The sequence below is a fragment of the Anas platyrhynchos genome, chromosome 7 (assembly GCF_047663525.1).
Source record: "Anas platyrhynchos isolate ZD024472 breed Pekin duck chromosome 7, IASCAAS_PekinDuck_T2T, whole genome shotgun sequence".
Taxonomy (NCBI): domain Eukaryota; kingdom Metazoa; phylum Chordata; class Aves; order Anseriformes; family Anatidae; genus Anas; species Anas platyrhynchos.
The window spans coordinates 14016271-14031551 of NC_092593.1; the positions used below are offsets into that span (position 1 = coordinate 14016271).

Sequence of the window (15281 nt, forward strand, 5' to 3'; positions counted from 1 at the left end):
GATTGCGTTTCTGGGGAAGTCCACAGAATCTATTCCATGTCTCTGTTTTGTAGGGTTTTTCTTTCCTGTTATGGTGAGGCATGTAACCAAAAAAAAAGTCTGAAATGGTATTTTTGCATTTGTATTTAATTCCTCTTCCAAGAATACATGCTCTTACCATAGAGCTGTACTTTTTTTTTTTTTTGAGTGCGTGCACAGTTCAGGATTTCTCCTTCAGCTGTGGCTGTAGCCTATCAAGTCTGAGACACATCGCTCTTCTGGCTGTGTCACAAGGATGACCAGGAGTGGGCTAAAATTTTAAACCAAGCTGTGGTTTTAATTAGGGGAGGAGATTCTCCTTGATCCTAGAGTTAATATGCAGTGCTATACTAGCTGGATGATATGTTGAATAACTGAATGTGGTTTTGTCTTGTCTGGTGCTTCAGAAATGCATAGCCTGACTTTTTTTTTTTTTTTTTTTTTAGCTTCCCAACAAATCTGAATCTATGTTGAAGATCAAAATGAAGATATGCAGTTGTACAGGAGATACTTGTGGGCTACTTGCATTTTTGTTCAGTCTTGAATACTGTTCTTTATCTGTACAGTAACTTACTTTGAAGTACGTGCTCAAAAACAAATGCTTATTGTGATTAAAGAGGAAATGATGCTGAAAATCTCTTTTGTTTAAAAACAAAAACAAAAAAAAACCAACACAACATGCAGAAAAACAACCAACAAAGCTGTCCAAGGTCCTCTGTTCTTTGGCTGCTAGAGGTCATTCTTGGCAGGATGCAGAGGGGCTGTCTTTTAGCTGTAACAGTATCAGGTCTGGGCTATTGTGCTAGTAACTACTTATGCATCTTCCATTTGTTTCTATCCAGTATTATGTTACCCAGTTTATTTTCAGTGTTTTTTTTTTTTTCCCCCCTCTCCCCTTCCTAAACTTCTGTCAATGTGTTATGGTAATGCAGCTCTGCTTTCCACTCATGAGGTGCCTGCATTCATTGGTGGGTGATACGAATAAGTAAAACCTGTCTCAGTGCGCATTCACAAGAGTGCTGAACTGAGATTACACTGACATCTGAAATTCTGGCAGTTTGTAACTCCAAGTGCTTACACTTTGTAAATCTCAATCGCGTCCTTAATGTAGATTTTGTTTCGTTTCTTGCTAAAGAGTAAAAAATGTAAATTTAGAAAAGACTGTCACTCTCCCCCTTGGTCTTTGAGTGATTTAAGTCATTCCTTTGTCAACGGATCTAATGTGTTTTTACAGTGATAATGCCTGGTTAGTTTTCAACATCTGTGCACTGGACAGAAACAAATTCCTACTGTATGTCTTGGGTGCATCGCATCTTCCTGTGGCACGGGGACGTGAATGTAGAACATGTGGCTTCTTGCAACAAGTACAAATGAGACCGATTTGAACCGAGCATTATTTGAAAGCTGTGATGAAAGAAAATAGCATCAGGCACAGGTTTCTTTGATTGTATTGAAACTGTCCTCTTACTTGAAGAAACTGGAAGCAGAGTTGGTCTGCGGTGCCATAACTGGCTCAGGTGCTGCTGACTTTGGGAGGAGGTCAGATCCAGGTGACGGCGGTGTGACTCAGGACTCATGCTGGCACAGGCTGAGTCACAGCGCCGGGTACACGTGCCTTCTGTTGCTTGCAAAATCTCAAGTCTGTGACTCTGGCCTTTCCTAAGAAGAGACCGAACCAGGTGCTGAACGAGTAGAGCTGAGAGCTGTGAAGAACAAGGCTTGTGTCTTGACTTGTGTAAACAGCTGTGTTCTGCACTCCTACCAGCAGCTTCGGGTTTGTTCATGCGTGAGTTCTGCTATGGCTTTAGCTCTCATAACTGAGCATGATCCCTGCCCTCACCTTTGTTCCTTCTCCACAAATACCTACTGCCTTCTTGCACACCTCACTGTGCATGGACTTAGACCGTACGTCAGCTGAAGTAGCCTTGACGCTGCTGTATGCTGCAGGCTGTCTATGAATATGTTTTTTTATTTAGAGCAGGGGGCACCATAAGGAGTTATCTCCCTACCTCTGACTCTGAAAGAGCCTGGAGGCTAACCAGGTACCAGAGATACACTTGTAACTCTGAGAGTGCACAGAAGAATGTTTTTTCTGCCTTGTTTAGTGAGGCTTGGGTTAACATTGCCGCAAGGGTCTTTCTCTGGTCTAGACCTTGGAAACAAAGGCTGTTCCCCAGCAGAGAGCTGATGAGCCTCAACATGTCAGATCGACGACTACCACTTGCCCTCGTACAGCATCACCTGCTAAGTAAGGAAGGGAAAGTTCTAGCTGCAAAATTATATGGTTATACAAATACAAAATACTTACAAAATAAGAATAACGTGCCAAAATAAACCACCGCTCTCTGTAGCGGAAAAACAGAGCAGCTGCTCTTGGGCAAGAAGGGTGTAACTGTAGATGCCAGAAGTCACTCTCCTTGCTGGAGAGTAGTGGTGGAGTAAGAGGGCTCGCAGCTCCTGGTTTCTGTTGTGCAAGTTGTATGGGCTTTAAGTATAGGGCTCTCCCACCAGATCTCATGCCTTCCCGAGGGGAGAGGTGGTGAGACGTGGCCATGCTTGCTCCATGGGCTCTCTGGGCTGGCTAGTTTCGTGATGCTGGTGGCCCCTGGATGGGGGAAGGAGAGGGGCTAGTGGTGACTGGGTCCAAACTCTGCCTCCCGTGGCATCTCATGACATCATAGACATGGGCATCTGGGGAGATGCAGTGCAGGAGCTCAGAGAGCTTGGACCCCACCAGCCACCAAAGCCCATTCAGGGCTCTCCACTTGTTGCAGCAGGGCAGGGCTTGGCCTCAGGCTGCCTCCAGCCAGTCCCTACTGGTGTCTCCAGTGACTGTTCAGCTTTGCTCAGACAGTTGAGCGTTCGTTCTTCTTCACAAAGGAAATGAAGGTAGCGATGCTGATATTTTAAATGCAGAAGTTGCAGACCCTCTGACTTCCCTGTTCACTGTTTCCCAGTCAAATACTATTTTGTGTCAACTAAAATTTATTTAATTCTTAAAAAAGTCAGTCAAAAGTCACTTCTGGCCAAAGCAGTATCTAGTAACTCTTATCTGAGCCTTTTGTCATTTTCATTTAAAGTGTCATTAAAAATTAAACCCTATTTTGCTTTTTAACCCTCCCCCACCGAAGCAGAACTTATTTTAAAGCCTGAGGAAAGGAGTTTGATTTGAAGTCATTGTCAATTCTTTCAATACGCAGATCCAAGTTTGACGTGCAATATCAAACCCTGTTGATCTGAAATAAATTGATAAATAAAATGGTTGTCAGAAATGTTGCCAAGCCTTCCTCATGTAGGATTTTAACTGCCAGCTGCATTTGGTTTTTATTTTTAGGATTTCTTTGTATTGTAGCAGGTTGAAGACTTAAAAAATGAGGGCTGACATCTTGAAGACCAAGATCATCTCTGGAAGCCCAGGCCAAAAGACACTATAGTTGCAAGATCACTGACTTGTGTAACAATACATTTTCTTGTGTTTGCATAACAATGCTGCAATTAGTTTTCTTTCTTCATCATCAACTGAATTTTTTTAGTATTAAGCAAACCAAACTCTCAAGGATGCTGCACTATTCTTTCCCAAATGAGAGGTTGAGCGTGCCAGCAGAATTTCAGTTAATTGGCAGCGTTTTGCTCCTAAGCTACTGCACGTCATCTTAATGGCCAGACCTTGTGTTGCATTTGGAGCCAACAACAGGTGGTAATCTCATCCTCCAGAAAAGGGGCTCTCAGTGGTGCCACCAGCACGCCCACCGCAGGCACCCCAACTCCTTTCTAAAAGCCTGGGTGGGAAGAGTAAGCCCATGTATTTTTGTGTCAATGTTCAGCCAGAGCAAAGACGAGTGAGTTGTGCTCTGTTTTGATGTCTTTGGGTCCTGCTGTGTCTGTTTGAAGAGGTCTCCGAGTGGCAGAGCCTCCTGCGTCTCAGTGCCATGCTTCATCTTCAAGACTTGTGCCTTGGTTCTGTCTCTTATCTGACCGTGCAAACTGCTGAATGGTGTCAGGTGTGAACTTGAAAAGTACAAGAGGAAGTACCAATGGCAAAGTTCATGGCCAGTTTGGATGAGAAAACATTGCATTTGCTAAATATGTAGTATGTTTCTTTTTTTTTTTTTCCTTGAGCTCTGGCTTTGGCTGAGCAAGTGGAAACTTTGTCTTGGAAACTGGATTTGGAAACACCACTGATGTCTATGTTCACCCACAGCATTATGAATACTCTGCCAGTGCAGTCCCTCTTTGCTGCAGAAAGCTCAGAGGGGAGCTGGTGTTGCTGGAATCCAGGTACATCAGCACTCTCTGCTGCTTGCACGGAAGAAAGCTGCTGTGGTTGACTGTAGCAGGCCTGATCTGTGGGGCAGCCAGCTGGGGGCATCTGTCTGTCATCTTCACCCACTAGCTCTTGCTTTTTCAAGAATCCATGAGCTGTTCCTTCATGGGTTCAGGAGGGATCAGGCTGCTTATCCATACTATTGGATAAGTGCAGATGAAACCCTAGGTACAGTATTCAGCCTGTCTGAAATATCAGCCTCAAGGGCCATGGCAGAAGTTGAAAACAAGTAGAGTACATAGCTGTTTGTTGATTTAAATACTCTTAGAAAGAAGGAAAAAAAAAAACCAAAACTTTTCTGTTTATTTTTTTAGCACTTCTTTCAGTCTGAGTTGGACCAGTGCTGCTTCGCTGATCCATGTGAAGCTTGCTGAGCCATGTAAAGACCCTGCTGTCATGTTCTTGTCAGATACTCTGTCATGTGTTCCTGCCCAACTAGTAAAATGTCATGCACAACAGAGCCTTTCCTACACAGAATAGCCTTGGGCAAATGCACTCTACTAGTGCCTAACAGCCCATGGGATCTAATCTCTGCTCCCTTACTGACTGTGCATAACCTTTCTGTGCACTTCAAGACTCTTCAGACTAATCCCTTCTCTTAGTTGTAGGAAATCAGAATCTGGGGAAGGGAGCACCAGCCAGGGCTGAATGTGGGGACCCAGATTTCTCCTATGGTAAAGGTAAACCTACCTTTCACTCCCTTTTCCGCATTGTTTTCAGGAAGCAACGTGTCTGTGATGAGTGAAACACAGGGAAAGGTTTAATGTGTTGTTGCTTTTTTTTTTCTCCAGGAAGAAAAACTCTGTAGTCTAACTTGCTGCATGCTCTGTGCTTCTAGATTTTTGGAAGACCCTCTCTGTGATCCCTGAAGGTGATGGCAATAGAGCTGTCCTGTTGCCCACCTTGGTTGAGAGATCATACTGCACGCTGAGATCCAAGGAGAAGCTAGCAGAGGGATACATAACACTCTGAATTAATGCATTAGGTTTCCAAATAATTGTGGATTTCTGCAGTTTGCCAGTGTTGGTTGATACACCCAGAGAACAGCATGCCTTTTCTGAGCTGCAGCGGGAGAGGCTTGTTCTGTGGACGTGATGATTTGGCATTCCCCACGGGATGGTCCACTTGGGGGCATGTTTGCCAAAAGTCCTGTGAGGTCCTGCTGTAATTACTATTATGGAGATCATTTTAGAGTGAAGCAGGTGCTGAGAGGTGACATTTGAGGCTGGGTGGAGTTGAGATGCCTGATTAATTGCTACAGTTAATTAAATCCACCTCTGAAAGCTGAGAGAGGTGGAGGTGCTGGTTGAGGAGACGTGCAAGTGCAACATTGCAAACTCCTCAGGTGAGCTCCAAAATGTTGGAGCTTGCTTGATGCTGGTGTCCTTCTGGAGGCAAATCTCTCTCCCAATCTCAATAGTTACTGGGCCTGGACACTTCAAGGGACTGCATTAAGCTTCAGATCTTCATCCATGTGAACCCAAGGCAGTCTAACAGTAGCTGTAATAAAGCAAGCTAAGTCAACGGGTGGCTGCTCTTTGCAGCAGCCTCCGTTGTGGCACCCACATCACAAAACACACTCACTGCTGTCAGTTATGTGGCTCGGCAGAGCGCCTTGCTGCAGATGCTGAACATCTGCGCTCCTCTCCTGCGAGAAATTCAGCCCTGCAGGTCAGGGCTGGGCTGAGCTGAGGTGGCCTGGCAGCCAAGGTGCCCGTAAAGAGATCACGTTTTTCATCAGCTCTGCCAAAATGATTCCTTTCACCCTGTGATCATTCTCTGAAGTATTTTTACAGCTACACTTTAGAGAGATGCAAATCAGGTGATTTGCGTGTCTGCAACTAATGACCTTTGCACTGAAGTCACAGCAGGAGCAGTGCAGATAACACCAGCTCTGCTGGTGAGCTGAAAGCGGGTCCTTTGGTGGCAGGAGCTCTGGGGTCCTGCCTGCTCTCCCTTGGGCAAGAAAGAGTCCCCTTGGGATTAGAGCTGGGCTGGGACCCGGGAGGCCAGCCCCCATTTCCCAGTGCTGCCCCTGGGGTCACTGCTCAGGGAAGCAACCTGCTGGTGCTCCTGGGTCTAATTCAGTCCAGGCAAGCTGCACTAGCCAAAAGTATTGGTTTGAGAGGTGTTAGTGAAAGGGCCTGGGTTGCAAACAGTTCAGCCAGCTGAACTGGAGGGGATGTGGGGCACAGCCTGAGGCAGGTAGAGGCACAGCTGAGGTGGGAGAGCTGAGGGTCACATCTGCAAGCGGGAGGACGCTGCTTCTTTCTCCTCCCTGCAATAAGCAAACAGATCTTCAAAGCAGCTGGTTGTTTCAGTGAATCACACCTGGGACTAATCTGCGCTCTTGGATCCACTCATCTTTGTGTGAAGCAGGAATGCTGAGGCCGTCCCCAGGAGCTGGAAATGAAGGGTTGCTCTGCTGTGTGGCATATTCCAGGGGCAGCAAAAGAAATACTTCATATTACTCCTCGTAACAGCTCTGAAAGTACTGGGAAGCGTGCCCTGGTTTCTTGGTAGGCTGTAACCCCGTGGAGGTGTCTGTGATAGCAGCTGTGGCCATGTGGTACCTCTGACCTCTTCAGCCCACAGTGCTGGAACAGATTCAGAGCCTAGGATGGCTCCGCTGGTGGAGGGGAGAAGTCAGACAGCCTGGGGACAGAGGGAGGAATAGCGCTCACTGGGATAACTGGCGTCAGGACTGATATGCTTTCTTTAGTCTTGGAAAAGGTTCAGCAGGCTTAGCTTCTCCTGAGACAAACACTCCTTAGAAAAATAAGTTCAACCACGGGAAAGTGCCCAGACATCACATTTTCAAAACAGAATGTTTCCATTTGCTTTCATGCATTCACAACATTTTAGTCAGTCTGTCTGTAACTGTGCTGTTACAGCAGGAGACTCAGGGCGCTCTATCTTGCTGCATAATCCCCGTGTTTGCTCTAGGTATGTCTTAGGAAACAGCCAGAGGCTGGGTCCTTTTCATGAGGTGCTTATTGCCCTAAATGACAGATGTGATAAATGAGCATATAACAGACATCAAAAAAGGGAGGAGCGCGATATTACAGCTTGTGGATTCATGGCTTCTGAGTTTAGATGCACCTATATTTTATCGGCTTCTCCATTTATACCAACATGGAAGGCCAGATTCTTGTGCCATGTGAACGAGGAGCTCAGCACAGGGCCTGCTCTTTGATGTTTGTAGGCGGGGGGATTTCTCAGGAGCAGTCTGAATGAGGTGAGGGGCTGATGTGTGCTGACTAGAGCTTGGAAAGCTGTTCCGAGCATGAGAGAAGGTGTGAGAGATGGTGCAGAAATGCCTCTGTGATGAGGGAATGAAGGGGAACGCAAGGTCAGTGCTGCAGGACGTGCTGGGGGTAGGTCAGGTCGCACGGGGGACCGGGCAAATCCATTAACTGCTCTGTGCTGAAGCTTTGCTGCTGTGAAACAGGGCTGGTGCTGCAGTGTGCTTGGCTCCTGTGGCAACTTACTTGATAACAGAGAGGTCCAGAGTAAATGCAGCTAAGCCTGGATCTGGGTACACTCTGGGGTTTGTGCTCTTCTTTCTTCTTGGTGCCTTTAGAAATCCTGCCAAAGTTAAGTGGCTATGAGAAAGCAAGCTTCCTATCAGCAACCAGAGGCCAAAATCCCAGCAGAATACCTGTTACTGCATTATTGTTGTTCATTAAGTACCTCCTTTTGGGGGTTAAAGTAGCCTGTAAAAACGTGTTATCACAAGCAATGGAGTATCTTACCTCCTTTTGGGAGGAGGAAAGATATGCTATCTGTACACAGCAAGATCCATTCAGAGTGGCAGCCATGCAGACTGTCCCCCTTCCCCTCAGTTCTCATCTCATGGCACTACCTGGGCACTTCAGATAGTGCAGATAACTCTGTTTGCTCCACGGGAGGACTTTCCAAGTAATTCAGGTTTACTACTGGCTGGAAGAGGGCCTTGCCTACGGTAGCTCATATGTCTTCAGCCCTGGACTTATGTGGCTTAAAACTTGAATACAGATCCAAGAGGAAAAATATTGTTTCCTACGTAATCATAGAGGGAAAAATCACTTCAATTGTCGCATCCATGAAGAAAACTGTGTGTGTACTGACTGCTTGATGGCTGTTGGGATGTGTGCTGTCCCTTCCTGTTGGCTCCTGTCCTGAAGCAAGCACTGCTTCAAGCTAACATCCTGCACAGAGGCTCTGAGCAGTAACTGCTGGGATTTTGGGGGGTTGGTTGAAAGTTTAAATGTGAGTTCAGGAGACTGTGGGGTAATAGATCGTGTCCTGTCAGATTCAATGCCAGAGGGTATAAAATATGTCAGATAATTAGCCAGCTGTTGGGATTAGATAACATAACTTAATTAAGGTACAGTTTTGCTGAAAAACTTGCGTTAAGACAGGAGCAGTGCCATTACCGAATACCATGCTAAATGCCATGTCGCAACATGTAGTCATCTTTCCTAGAACAATAGAAGAATAAACAGACTTAAAAATGGATAAAAACTTTTCACATATTGTGAGTGAATACCAAATAATTTATGGCAAAATCTACCTTTGTTTTTTCCTCTTCTAAATCCTTCATAATCCAGTACTCTTTTCCATTTGTAACTTCTTAGTGTTTGCTGAATTCCTTCTGAACAGTTTTCAGCTGACAAGTTGCTTGTGAGGCCTCTGCTCCGTAAGTAGCTGGTATTTGTTTGTGATGTGCTTGACTGGCTGCTGAAGTCAGACCATGCTCTTTCTTTCCAAGTGAATGGCTTAAACTTTTTAAGCAGAGAGGAATAATGGAGCAATGCACGCTTAAACTGCGTCATTTGATAATTTATATTAAAGTCATGAAATCTTTAGATTTGGGAATGCTTTCACAGGTAATGGTCCGGGCAATCCAAAAAGGGAATAGTGTGACAGGACTGGCAGCAGAAGGCATATTTCTTTGCCTTTTCCTCCCCCTTCACAAGTTCTTAGTGCTTTTTAACTTGGTGGAAAAAAGTGCTTGAGCTGCTGCCACTTGTTCTTAGTGGGGTGGTAGGTCTCCAAGTGTGGTAGCTGACCTTTCTTCTGGACTCCTGAAGGATTCAGGTTGGACCCTATCTTGCGGTCTGTGCCACAAGAGGGGCACTACCTATCCCTCTGGCTGTAGGACTGAATCCCACTTCACCAATTTATCTTGGAAGGAGTGAAGTTGGTCTGGAAGAGAACAAACTAACATTGGAGTTGAGGGGCCAGTTAGGACTCAGATGCTTGAGCTTGGTCCCTACGCTCTCTTAAAACTGCAGAGGTAACCTGTGTGCTTATTTTCAACATACGTCTGAAAAATTGATTCCTTCCTCTCTTAGAGACATACCAGTGCTTCATTATTTGGGAGTTTGTTCAGTAACAGACTCCTTTCAATAGACAAAAGCATTGAGATAAAACAGAAAACATTGTGTATGGACTAAGGACAGCTTTTGTGATACCTAATGTTACCATGTTCCCCAAGGTAGAAGCTGGATAAATGGGCTGGAAGTTGCCATTTCTGGGGTGGTTGAAACATTGAGATGGGTCAAGGAGAGAGGGTATTTGGGATCTCTTAGCCCGTAGGTCACCCTTGTGTTGCCCTGAGCAGCAGACTAATGCGTGTGAAGAATATGCTTATTTATATCTGTGGTTTTTACCAGAGGGGATTGTCAGATTATACTTGATAAAGCTTGAAAATGTTTCTGCCTTTATGGCACTCTTGAGTTGCTGAAAGGAATAACCAAGCAAATAACTGATGACTGATTTTTTTGCCTCCTTGTGCAAAAATGTCTAAATGCTTGACTTCAGCAGATTCCCTACCACTGGAAGTGAGATCAGCATGAGTATTGCAGACTTCTGGCATGAAGGAGAAAGAAAAGGAAGGAAGAAAATGATCACTTAAATATATTTTAACGGGACATAACTGTGTCTGCATGTATTTTATCTTGACTTTGTATTGACTCATGGCCTTCGCTTTGTTTATCTTTTTTCTTAACAGGAACAAGGCAGTGATTCATCAGCAATATGCAGGGATACCTTACTTTGCATTTGTATGGTGGTGTCTGTCCAGTGCCTCAAAGGTCTTTCACAAACTTTAAGGGCTATGTCTTCAGTTGGTATAGCAGTGTTATGCTGACACCACCTGAAAATTTGATCCTGTCTCAATTCCCTTTTTGTCTGTGCATGGTATCTTGACATATTGTAATATCAAAGATACACGCAAAGTTAAAAAAAAAAAAAAAAAAAAAGACAAAAAGCAACCATAAAACAATGCACTCTGCTTGTGGATGACTTCTCTAACATCAGCTCTTATTGCTGTGGTAGCACCTGCTTCCCCATTCTTATAGGTATTCCTCCTGCAGTTTTACATGTCTGCACTGAAATGCACTGTTTGAATGAGTTGAAATTAGCAACTGATGTGAATTATTTTGTGTGACAGCATTGTTTACTGTTTACAATCTCAGTCCCAGGGGGGTCTCACATATTTTTTGGTTTATCTTGCACGTCATAATTTGACATCGGTGAAGTGTCAGTACTAGATGTACATTCGGATGCAGAAAACTGCTCAGAACTCCCTTCTGCAGTTGCTTGCTGTACCATAATTATACATTAGTTGGGAAGTGTGCTAGTGATAGGTATACTATCACAACTTTCCAAAGTCAGAATGTCATATTGGACCAAGCATTGGGAGGGGGGGTTGGGTGGGTGGGTGGGGGAACAAAAACAAAACATACCTCTCTGCAAGTAGCTACATTGATCTAATCACCTCCACAAATAATTTGTTTTGTAATTACAAAAAAAAAAAAAAAATCCACCAAATTGTACTGACTACAATTAATTCAAATCTTAACGTGAATCTTTTGTTTTCTGAACCTATATTAGGTTTATTGGGTGTTCTGTTTATACCCAGGCCATCTGAATGTTCTGGTTTCATTGGTTACTCTACTTAAATACATGCATTTCTGAATATTTTATCCTTATTTTTGGGGACCTTCTGGAACTGATCTGGTGTTCTAAGCTTTAAAAAATAACTAATTAGTAAAAACGTGAATTTTTTTCAGGTACTTATCTTAGTATATTTGATTACAAGTGATCTGTATGTACTAGCAAACATTGTTTCATGGTTTTTAATGATAAATATTCCTCATTGCTAGTAGACAGTTACTAATGAAAAGCACTCCACCTGTGTAGTTCACATGCACAGGAACAACCTCCAGGAGCAGTATAGTCTGGTTGTTATGGGGAGATGCTGAAATCCTTAGTAACACTACCGAAACAGCAGAAATGGTTTTCTCCTGGTTTTAGGAGGAAGCATTAATTTTATGGCCTAATCATCACCTCACAAAGAACTGCAAACTTTCATTCATATTTTGCATCTGACTTTTTCTTCCTACTTAGCTTTTGCCTTGCCTTTTGCAAAAGACTATTTTTACTGCCTGTATCTATGCTGAATGAGTTTGGGTCAAAACCACTCTTTTTGGTGACTGCCAGTATGCGATTTGGGAAAGTAGTTTACTTTGAACCCTCAGAATAATAGTAAGTACAAAATAGAGATCCCTCATGTAAGGGTTCTTATATGTGTGAGAGTCATGTTTTTTTAAATTGCCTCTAATTTTCAGAGAGGTCTCATGACAAACCGTGGAGGCTTCCAGCAAACTGGAGTCATGTGTAATGTAGTCTTTATTTCTGCACATTAAGCAAGTGTTCAAGGATTAACTCATCCTGCTCCCTGATGTGATTTGGTGGTCTAAAACAAACATGGACTAATATTCCCCCATCTGGGCTCTTACATTTCCCTGAGGCCTTATATAACCATGTAGTACAACGGGATGCTGTGTCACTTCTTCCAAAGGTATCATCACCAGTGGAGACTTGCCAGGTGACTTCATCCTCCCACTCAGTTTTGCCTCTGTCTCACGGTTGTGTTTTGGGGAGGGAGCTTACCAGCCTGTTGTCCTTGCGCACGTCGCTGAATTTTCTTCACACATTATCTGCCATGTAATCCTTGAGGATTACTTGCCCTTTTAGGAAAGCTGAAAGGCCTCCTTTTGTGGCTACTTAATTGCTATCGTAAAGATACCTGTTTTCTGGTACCCCTCAAGCTTTCTTTTTCTGTTCCTCTAAGAAGGATTCCTTGGTATTTGCCTTGCTAAATATTGGATATTTCTAACTGGGTAGAAATGTCTCCTGATTCTTTTTTCCTTGTGGTCACAAATCTGTTTCTTCTATCTCCAGTTCTTGTACCATCTGTCCTTCCCCCTGTAGCATGTGTGGCTATAATTTGGGTAACTTATTGTCCAAGAAGCCTTTGTTTTCTCAGATGCTGCGCATTAGTGACTTCTGAGTTTTATACTGTAAGCGTCTCGTTCTTTGTTTATGGACCAGGAGCATATTTGGACAACTATCAGACTGGAAAACCTGAGTACAGACATGTCACTACCAGAAACTCTTCCCTGCTCACTTGCTGTTCCCTTAAAGGAAATAGCCTCTTTTCCAGGCTGTCCCCAAAATTTGTGGTCAGCTGTAGTAACTTCCCCAGAAACCCCGAAAAGTTTCATTTCAAGGACTGTGACATCATTTTTGCAGAAGTGTTGGGTGAAGCATAAGCTCATTTCCCTTGACACCACTTCTTAATGTATTTTTGTTCATCAATACGTACAACTAATGTGAAGAGGCAATTTGGTCTCAGCAGTCTTTCTACTGAGGATGAAATACTGATAGGTACTTCATTTAATAAAATAGTAATGCTGTGCAGCTGTACACTGTCTCTCCCTCAAGGATCTCTAGGTACCTGAAAGAGTATTAAATAATTAAGTCTGACAATACCCCTGTATTTCATTACTTCCATTTCACAGGTGGATTAGCAGAGGTTAAGTGACTTGACCAAGGTTAGAATAAAACATTATTCCCATGAGGAAGCCTGTTTGGGGCATAGTTTGTACATGGATGGATCTGCTGGTCACATATCGGGTCTGTGTGACAACCTGGGATTTCTGCACAGAGGCAGAGCCAAAGCCTGTGCCAGAGCAGGAGGGAGCTGGGAAATCCTGGCTCTGTTTTCTTAATTTGTTTCCAAATGTCTAGGCCGAGGATAATCCATACTAAATGCGGTGACAGGACGGAAGGGTTTGATTTGCTGAAGCCATGGAAATATGTAACCTGGTGCCCAGGAGACCAGTAAGCATTTGTTTCATATCCACTGATATCTCCTGTCCGGTCAACCTAGCAAGTCATATTTTCGTAAAGTTATTTTGCACCATCTGTATGAAGAATGGCAACTTGGCCAATTACAATGGATTTTAGGTTTATTCTGTGAGAGCTTTAAAATGGAAAGAATCCAGAAGTGAGCCAAGGGGAGGAAATGCTGTATCTTTCCCAAGGAAAGCCAGGGTTTGATCCTGCAGGCAGCTGAAACGTGCTGAATTAGTTGGGTGCTGAGCGTTCAGCACCTTTTCAGAGATGCTCAGGACTTTGCAGAGTCAAAGCACTGAGCTATAAGGTTAAGCATGAACATTAATGAAATGTTATCTCTCTACCAGATGGAACTAAGTGACAAGTACTCTGGCTGTCAAGCGCAGAAAATTGTGAATCTGTCGCACATCCCCTGACAACAGCAAGGCAATCTTAAAACTGACTTATGCAATAGGAATTGCACTGTGCCGGGGGTATCTCACATGGTCAGAAAGCTGACCTTTGGCGGGAACTGTGTGCCACTGTTGTTTTTGAAGAATGCATCTAGTTTTCTGATCAGCTGCCACCCTGCAAATCTACTTAAGAGGATGTTTTTCAATGCTAAAATAGCTACGAGCAAAGGCTCGACTTGCATAAAAATTGCATGTATTCTTGAAATCTTTACAACTGATGATTCCAGATAAGAACAGATACTCTATTCTGATCAGCCTTCGGCTGAAAGGTGTAACCACTATGAGCTTTTTGCTGTCAATGAAACATCTTCGCCCTCTATCAGGATACAACAAAAACAAGATGTTGCCATATCATAGCGCAGCAGTAGAACTTTCCTGGAGCCTTGAGGGATTGCCTCATATTTTACAGACTTAACTAACTGCTGATAAATGAACACCTTTTTTTTTTTTTTTTTTTTTTTCCATTTTAATACACGCATACTATGCATGAATGATCTTGTAGTATTATCACTTCATCCACAAGTGAAATACCATCTTTTCGGAAGTGGAATGCAGAGCATAAAGGGAATGTATAGGGAATATGCTGACATATTTGAGTTGGAAATTCAGATGCAAAGGGGAGCAGTGAATATAAAACAAACTTTCAAAGTCACTTGACACCTGACTGCATCTCTGGTTCAACCTGTTAGCTGTGAGGTGATATCAAAATAAAACAAGGTAATTCAGAGGAAACTGAAGTTCCTCTGGAAGCCTGAGTGCTTGCGGCTTCCAGAATAAATTTACCTTTACTTTATGATTGACCTGCTTCTTGTTGGAAAATGCCCTGGTCTCCCTTCTTTCAAAGAAGGGATCATTTTCTCAAAGTTTAGATGAATGGTTGCAGTGGATTTTTTTTGTATAAAATATTCATTATGAACAAACTGTGAATTTGTGAATATGCATGATTCCCCTTTAATCTGTTTTTTTGAGAAACATTTCCTTTCAAGAAAAAAAAAAAAGACAAATGGGTCTGCTCAAACTGACCAACAAGACTAAAGTATCAAGTGCCTAACAATCTGTGCACAAGCTGCCTACAGGCATGATCACTTTTTCATGTAAAGAATTTGCTGAGTGACTTTGAAGAAAACCACAAAATGTGACTGCAGATAACTCATAAAGGACAAACTTGCTCTGTAATTTATGTATTTCAGTCTAATAATGAGACAATCTACACGTAATGGATGTCAAGTGGTTAGGATGAGAAAGAAAAATTTGAGAAAGATAATTCAAAAAATTGAGGGTCTACCAGAAAACCC

The 15281-nt window shown here is 43.3% G+C and overlaps 1 long non-coding RNA gene across 2 annotated transcripts in view; it reads left to right on the forward strand.

Annotated features, from left to right (window-relative positions):
• Positions 1-6429, forward strand: part of LOC106016412 (uncharacterized) — a 29362-nt gene extending 22933 nt beyond the window's left edge. The window contains exons 4-6 of one of the 2 annotated variants that reach the window (XR_011810598.1): positions 465-598; positions 4945-5022; positions 5134-6429. This is a non-coding gene — a long non-coding RNA (uncharacterized lncRNA). Of the gene's footprint in view, positions 1-464; positions 3788-4944; positions 5023-5133 lie in introns of those variants that run through there. The other variant, XR_001189129.5, reaches the window with a different exon arrangement.
• The last annotated feature ends 8852 nt before the right edge of the window (positions 6430-15281 follow it).